Genomic DNA, 9,216 nt, shown 5'->3' with positions numbered 1-9,216 from the left:
TTAAGTATTGTTATTTATTCATTAAGAATCCTTATTGTTATTATAATATACATGTATTAATATGCATCATTATAATTTGCTATATTGTTAAATATATGAAGCCTGTCTTAGCAGGATTCTTAAAATTTCAGAGAGAAGTTTGACAAGTTAACAAAGCAAATTCTCTTCATTAATTCTGCCCCTAACTACAGCTATTACATAAGACATCAGGTAGTTAAATATAGAGATCCACACACAAATACAACTTATCAAACCTCACTCCTTTCAAAGGTAAGATTTATTAGTTCACTTGTGTTTTTTTAACAGGAAAATAAGTTGGATAACTACAGCCTTATGGGTGATAATAGGCTTTTCATGCCTATATTATAGTTAACAACCAGCTGTATATGTTACATCTGACTGTACATGAACAAACCTATTCCACATAACTTTGACCTGCCCCTTCTCCTTATATTCTGATGTTTATGTTTAAGAATATATTTTCAATATGTAGGACTTAAAACAGGATAAAATACAAATGTCAGAAAAGGTTACTGCTTATATGGATGAGGGTAATTAAAGGTGCAGATTTGATGTATCTGAATTTTCAGAGGGCATTTGACAAAGTGCCACATAAAAGGCTTGTAAAACAATTACCTATACGTGTGGGAGATAAGTTAGCTAGTTGGATAGAAGAGTGACTGGATGGGAAAAAGCAGATAGTTCTTATAAAGTGGGATACCTCAGGGCTCAATCTTAGGACCTTTGCTCTTTTTGATTTACATCAATGACACATATGAAGGAAGGGTCAATAAATTACTTAAATTTGCTGATGGTATGAAGGTATTTGGTGTTGCTAGCTATGAAGAGGATGCTGCTGATTTACAAAAGGATTTAGATCATTTAATAAGTTGGGTGAATAAATGGCAGATGGGTTTTACTTTTAATTATAATAAATACAAGATAATGCATGTGGGTTATCATAATTCGAATTATAAGTATAATTTGGATGGAAATAACCTTAATACTGTCAAATGCTTTCTGAAAATTCTGAGACACTAAATCTACGCAGTAAGCTTTTCAAAGAATGTCAAAAGATTTGTAAGGCAAGATTTTCCCTTAGTAAAACCATGTTGATTATCCAATAAAATTATAAACTTTGTTAAATAACTTTGCAAAGCATCTTTTATTATACTTTACAAATTTTTCCCATAACTGATATAAGAATAATACTGGATTTGTAAAGCATAAGCCTGTAATTACTGGGTGATAATATAGTATAACTGGTAATTATTAGCTTCTCTGCTCTGTTATCATAATGATTCCATAAAATTAACTTAAAAGTTACAAAATTTTCGAATAATTTAACATAACCATGTGATTTGAAGGCATACAGATGGGTATTTAAGCACTTTCACCATACCTTGTCAAAAGCCACGCGCTGGTTTGTTTACTCGTCATAACAAACGTGGTCAATATGGCCGCCGAAATGTGTCCCTGTGTATTCATTACTACAAACAAATAGATCTAGGCCTCGCATGCATAAAATTGTTTTTAAGACGTATGTCGTACATTACGGTTAACGTTTGGTTTGGCAGTGCTGGATGTCCAATACATTATTAAACCTTGCATTATTTTGGAAATAACAATGCAAACTGCCAGACACAAGCAAATAGATTTACACAGTTACTGTCGATGTAATACGATGCATGTACCGCATGTGCTCTAATACACAAAGTCTGATTTTACGATAAATGAAAATGCGGTATATTTGACGTCTCATAAATTTATGAGCGATTTTAAGTACGCTGTATACATAAAAGATTAAATGAAAATTTATTGGTGTGACTTATAACATATTATATTACTTCCACAAACCCTGGACGCATATTTATCGCTTTCTTTCCATGAATGACATAACCGTAGTATCGCGAGATACTACGTTAGCTCAGATTAGACCTAAGCCTAGGGCTAACAAACGCCGATATGCACATGTGAGAAGCGATAGAGATTTAATGAAAAAGTTACAATCTATTATTACTGATATTAGATGTATATCTGAATCCTATAAATACAACTGAACAAATACTTAAAATCCAAGTACAATTTCTTCATGTTTGTTATTTAGACATAAGCCTACTGACATGATCATGATGTCAGAAAAACACGTAGGTTCAAGAAGTCTTGATATATAATGATACATAAGTTAGCCCACAGGAAAATTGGCTGATGTCATTCAAAATCAATGCCATTAATACTAATAGAGCTCTAGATGTAATATTGAATATATTTTCTATTTAATCGTTGGAAAACTAGGTTTAACATTACTACAAACAAATAGATCTAGGCCTAACATGAATAAAACTGTCTTTAGACTGATGCTGTACCTTTTGGTCTACGTTTGGTTTGACAACGCTGCATGTCCAATATATCGTTAGGCCTTGCGTTATTTTGGAAACAAAATTGTGAAGTTCTAGCTATTACATGTATAACCCGAACTACTACTTATATGTCTTACACACAAACAATCAGGCCTAACGTTGGCCGATTAGGCTTTTAGCATTAAATGTTAAGCCTATATCTATTTAATAGTTTTTACTGTGTTATAATGTGGATCCAAATCTAGAGTAGAGACTAGATCTAGACCTAGTTAACACATTAGGTTTAGGTACTAACATTAGACATGTTAGATTCTAATGTTAGTGTCTGATGCCTAGAAACGGTTGAAGATCTAGCCTGCGCATATGTTCCTAGAAGCCCTATAGAGTATAATATATTATGCAAAATTGTAACCCCTTAATACAAATATTAGTATTTTTGTAATATTATATCCAAACTAGCAATGTGTATCAAAAAACAACAACAAAAAAAAACAGCTACTTATCTGGTTAAATAACTGTATCCGCAGATGAATTAAAATATGGAGATCATGTTCTCGGACCCGCGCAGTGTGTCTGTCACTGTCAGACGATAACATGCATGTGCATACACGGTAAAACAGTCCATTTGACTGATAATTGATGTTTAAAAAAACTGTTTACTTATCTTTTAACTTCATTAAATTTTTATGTCAACTCGTTGCCCAGATTTAAAAACCTTTCAAAATTTTCAATATTATTTCCAGGCTTGGAAATGAGGACCGCGAGAATTCGGGTTTATTTCCTCCTTTAACTTACGTTTAACATTATTAATACTATAGGCTTGAACACTGTTGTAACTTGTAGGGTTAAGTTTCAGCCACACTAACCATAATATACAACACGAACAAAAATTAACTTATTTCTACAGCAAACATTGACATCAACTCTCTACTCTGAAATAACTTAACTCAACTAACTACTATCCAAGCTCCACTGACCTATGTAGATAATTAAGCCTTGTTCTAGACTAGAGAGTCATGCGACCAGCATGAAATTAACATTATATTAAATCATTTAAAAATACCACAACTACCTCTAGCTAACAAACAAATTACAACATTAAAATATATAGCTTACAAAACTGAGAAGAGAATATATATAGCTAATTTCTTCAAATTCATGTCTACATGCAATCACATAATGATATATATGCAATACATTGTGTGGGCTTGAATGAGAATGTAAATAAATGCAGTTAGTGCACGCTACTAGTTCTTGATATAACAGATAACATTACCTAATGTTTTGGGAAAACATGGGACCTATTGGTCCATCTTGGCTGTCCCTTCCTCTAAACTAAACTAAAACTATTATAAAAAACCTTAAAGCCAGCTCTTATCATTCATATACTTAACAAGCTTTCTCTTAAACTCACTTAAATCTACTGCCTCCACAACATCCGAGGGCAACCCATTCCAAAACCCAACCAGCCTGTTAGAAAAATAAAACTGTCTTCACTGAAGATGGCTCCTACCCTGCCAAAATTTATATTTGAATCCCCTAGTCCTAGTATTCTCACTGTTAAGTATGAAAAAAGACGATGCATCAACACTATTAATTCCCTTTACAATCTTAAACACCTCAATCAGATCCCCCTCTAACTCTTCTTTTTTTCAAGAGAAAACAATTTGAGAGATTTCAACCTCTCCTCGTATGACAACCCCTCCATCCTAGACACTATTCTAGTAACCTTTCTCTGAACCCTTTCAAACAATTTAATGTCCTTTCTAAAGTAAGGAGCTCAAGAATGAACACAATACTCCAAATGTGCCTTGACAAGTGACCTATACAATGAAATTATAACTTCTTTAGACTTGTATTCAATATTTCTGTAGATACAACCTAATATCCCATTTGCCCTACCACTAGCAATAACACACTGCTTGGGTGACTTTAGAGAATAATGAACTATTACACCAAGATCCCTTTCTTTAATGACACTGTTAAAGCTATTCTCATCCAAATTATACTTACAATTCAAATTATGATAACCCACATGCATTATCTTGTATTTATTATAATTAAAACCCATCTGCCATTCATTTGCTCAACTCACTAAATGATCTAAATCCTTTTGTAAGTCAGCAGCATCCTCTTCGCAGCTAGCAACACCCAAGACCTTAATATCATTTGCAAATTTAAGTTAATTTATTGACCATTCCTTCATCTAGGTGACTGATGTAAATCAAAATTCTAAAAATTCTGTAGTTACTTTCGTTTACATTGTAAAGTATAAGGAATTGATTCAGCATACCTAAAATGTAAACCATATTGCACGATGGTCTAAACTGTAAAGTATTATCGGCGAAGTAAAAAGTAAAATGGAATATGCTAACTTGCCTTTTAAAAGTTAAATGATCAAGTTGTTTTACGTGTTTGTACTATTACTATTTTAAACATTTAAAATCTACATGTTTACCCTTTTAATTCCAAAAATTGTCATTATGAAATTCAAAGTGCAAGACAACCCACACAGTTCTATTAGAAATCAACATAATATATTACAGGTGTAGCTGCAGTTTCCATTTTTACTAGGATAACTTCCGTATTATTATAAAACACAAAATAGTCAATTATTTTAAATCATTTTCTTTTTTCGTTCGTAAAAACTAGACTATTCTGTTACAGTAAAAAATACCCTTTTAAAACTAAGATTTTGTTTGGGGGAAAATACATCAAATTCTTCAAAATTTATAGCGAAACAAATTATGAATCAACTTGCAAATTTTTATTGTATATGTAAATTTCTAGTAGATTCGTTCGTGTAGTTTAATAAAGTATCAGATTTCGTAAATATTTTTTATAACAGATAATGTGTTTTGTACTTTTTCCCTTTGATTTCAGCAATGTCATTGAGCATGCGCAACCGTATGAGGAAAACAGACGATCAAAAGAATACCACGTTCAATGACTTTGAGGCAGTATTATGATAGTGTGATAGGCCAATTTTAAGAAGATTAGTAACACGAAATATTGAAAACCGCCATTATACCTAAGATAAGTAATAAAATAAGCACTTCACAACAGATGATGCATCCTTAAAAAAACTTCATACACGTCTTCATTTCAGATAAAAAGTGCTACCCAATGACCGATGACATAACGTCATGGGGTAGTAAATCGACCAATAACAAATTACCAAGTTAATTGTTTACACGGGTAATATATTACGACACATTACTTATGAAGTAGCGATCAATTTTAATATCTAGTGATAAAATGTGCAATGCGAAGAGAGTCATATGACGAAAAATTAATTTCAGGTCGACATATTGAAAACACAAATATTGGCTACTCGCTCGAAACACATTCAAGCCTTTATAATGGCGAATATTGAGCAACTGAATAATAAATGTATATATGTGTTAAAGATTAATTTTCTTTTTCACCAGAGGTGAAATTGAAAAGAGAAACTAATAACCCTTGAAAAGTTTTAACATGCCTAATATTTTTGGCTGCGATAGCTTCTTTTGATATTAAATTAACTCAGTACTAAAGGACAAATTATATAAAACATAAAGCTGTACATTGACATCAAGAAAAACTATGACAGTTTTCAAAATATGCTAATTTTTATTTATTTATTTATACATTTATTCATTCTGCGACCTTGAACACTTAAAACAAAATAAAAACTATCTTTAACATATATAAAGTAAAAACTGCTTGTTTTCTGATACTCACCACGTCAAAGTTGACCATCCATGATAACGTAGTAGAAAGCATCCAAGAATAATAAATTTTACTTAATATGGATCAATTATTTAGAGTTTTCTTAATATTAAATCATGATTCTTACCTATGTAAGGATCAGTGTCTCGAAAATGATGGATGAAATTGTAAGGAAGTATTTAAAAACTATCATCATAAAGCTACAATTTCAAACGAATAATGTCATCCTTAGCCTTACGTTTTCATTGCATGGGTGCCTAAACCCAAACTAGTCATGTAAAAATGTACGTATATTAAAGGCAATAAATATAAAAAGGTTTTCTACGTTATATAACCTATATGAAATCATAACAGATTATATTAGCAAAAAACTCAATTCCAGATAACAAGTAAAATCACAATAGTAGCAACTGAAAAATTTCACTTAGATTTTCAGTGAACACAAAAAATATCACTAGCGGAATTTTTTCAGTAACTAACTATATAAACTTCATTTAAAAATGATTAACAATATATATAAAGCAAAAAAAAAAAAAAAAACTTATGCGTAATGTATAATTATATGAATATACGTGCTACCTAGTTTATTGCCAGAGACAAATACTTATAAAAATCGTGTTTTGATACCCGTGGCGGCTAAAACACTGATAGCCCATTGTTTAGCTTTGTGCTGAACTATAAACAATCAAACAACCCATTTTCTATTCATGAATAAGTAAAAGAAGATATATTTCCAGAGTTTTCTATAAATTCAATTTATTACAATTAACTTCCTCATCGAATAAGTTTTAATTTTATTACTGGATAAGACGCGTAGTTTCCATAGGCAAAACTATTTCTTATGTAAAATGAAAAGATATGTCGGGTAACGGAAATATGTGGAGAGCGGTCTGTAGTGTGTAAGTTGATTTGGAGTTAAGCACAAAGCTACACAATGGGCTATCTATGCTCTGCCCACCACGGGTATCGAAACCCGGTTTCTAGCGTTGTAAGTCCACAGACATACCGCTGTGCCATTGGGGGCGGTCTGTAGTGTGTAAGTTGATTTGGATATTCTTGCTAGTAAAAGTGTTTTTTGTTTGGTTGTTGTTAAGTGTAAAGTTACATAATGAGCTATCTGTGCTCTGCCCACTGTGTGTATCGAAACCTGATTTTTTGTAAGTTGATTTGGATATTCTTGCTAGTAAAAGTGTTTTTGTTTGGTTGTTGTTAAGTGTAAAGTTACATAATGAGCTATCCGTGCTCTGCCCACTGTGTGTATCGAAACCTAATTTTTAGCATTATAATCCACCTGCAATTGTTTATTGTTATGTTTTATCTAAAAAAATAGTTATTGCAGCAATAGTTCTTTTTATAACAAAAATTGTTCTTGTATATTTACAGACATCACAAACTAAATTAATTGTTTAACTGTATGAAATACTATCACACAAGTATTTTAGTATAACCAAACTAAGAAATGTCGCTCTCAACTAAGTATTGAAGCAGTATTTCGGTGTGTGTTGTGAAGATCATAGAACCGTTTGTTGTATAGATTGCATACTTTCTTTAAACATTTCTCGAAAACTGACAAAGTATTTAAAAAAAGCTTTCTAGTATGCTCCAGCACCTCCGTTTTAACTAATTCATCTTTACTGGTTCTTTTTTTTATTATTTATGACAATTCTTAATCATTACTACTACAAAGCTCTCATTCAGTAAGCCAATAACTAGTCTTAAGAGTAAAACCTGGAATATCAAAACTTTCTAAACGATCACTCTGAAAAAGTGTGCTATAAGATTTCAGAATAATTAGACAAAAAATCGATTATACAATATTAATACATCTATATTTTAAAAATTATAACGATTTCAGATTATCACTGAATAGTAAGAGTGCTTTGAATACGACAAATGAAGCAAAATGCACGAACATTTTTATCTCTTCTCCTTTATTGTCTGAAAAATTACTTTTTAGGGAATAAAACTAGATCATTTTCGGAAGTTCAAATTAAACTCTAAATATGGGGCACTTGAAACTTTCTATTGATTTCTGGATAAGAATAACTTTCTATGTATATATCTTTATGAAATGACGAAGGGAACTTTGAAGAAAACTGACTTGTGGCTTAAATCAGCCAACTTACGATAAGAAATACGAGATCAGCGAATTACTCGATGAAAGTGGGTGTTAAGAATACTAGATCGCAAATATGTTTTGCAACTTTCATAAAACCTGTAAGTACACTGATGTCAAATTGTGAACATATACTTGTTTTCCCAAAGCACACAGCATATCCGAAGGAAAATTAATTGTTTGTAAAACTGCATATGAGTAACTATAGCATGTGGATATGGACTTAGATGTTAAATACATTTATTAAGTTGCTAAATCAATCGATACTTAAGTATTTATTTTAAAATGTCATCTGGTTTTATACATCTAGATAAGAAAAGTAGTCATTGTTGCTTAACTATCTCGATATGTATGCTTCAGGGTGCTTATTTATTTATTTTGAAACCAATGACTAGATCAATGGTTCAAAAACCATAGGTGGTTTCGTGGGCGCTTATTTATTATTATTTTTACCCAATTGTAAGGCTTGCGATATCATTCAATAATTTCAAGTTTATACATTTAGAGAGGATGCATGGCCTTTGATCGTCACCTTTCAAAGTAACCGCGTGGTGTCGTGACCATAGTTTCTAGTCACCGCCACTGACTGGTGGGTTGAATCAGCCGACTTCTGAAAATAACTTTAAGATTTTTGGATTAGTTGATGAAGAATGAGATACGAAAGCGTATTATGTTTTGAAACTTTCGTGAAAACTGTACGTGTACTGATATAATTCTTATTATCTGTCTGTTTTCAATAACACACAATAAATCACAAAGAAGGTAAATTTTATGTCGGTTTTCTCCAAAGTTTCCTTTTTCATTTCATAAAGATATACTGCTTTTTGTTAACCTAGATCGAAATCGAAATATATATATATATTGTTATGCATGCATATATACATGTATATATAATTTTATGTATTTGTTTGTTTTTTAGAGAGTAAAATTCGTAAAAAAGTAGTGGTTTATTGATTCTATTTTTCAAAAATAGAGAGGGCGCAGCATGGCCAGGTGGTTAGAGAGCTCGACTTGCAGTCTGAGGGTCGC

At 31.6% G+C, this 9,216-nt stretch overlaps 1 long non-coding RNA gene across 1 annotated transcript in view; it reads right to left on the bottom strand.

Annotated features, from left to right (window-relative positions):
- The window catches only part of LOC111087185, an 11,886-nt gene extending 8,666 nt beyond the window's left edge, over positions 1–3,220 (bottom strand). Inside the window, exon 1 of the long non-coding RNA XR_002611903.1 lies at positions 1,403–3,220. This is a non-coding gene — a long non-coding RNA (uncharacterized LOC111087185). The remainder of the gene's footprint in view (positions 1–1,402) is intronic.
- Positions 3,221–9,216: the final 5,996 nt, after the last annotated feature.

The sequence above is a fragment of the Limulus polyphemus genome, unplaced genomic scaffold, assembly GCF_000517525.1.
Source record: "Limulus polyphemus unplaced genomic scaffold, Limulus_polyphemus-2.1.2 Scaffold1851, whole genome shotgun sequence".
In the NCBI taxonomy this organism is placed as follows: Eukaryota; Metazoa; Arthropoda; class Merostomata; order Xiphosura; family Limulidae; genus Limulus; species Limulus polyphemus.
This window is presented reverse-complemented; position numbering and strand designations above follow the sequence as displayed.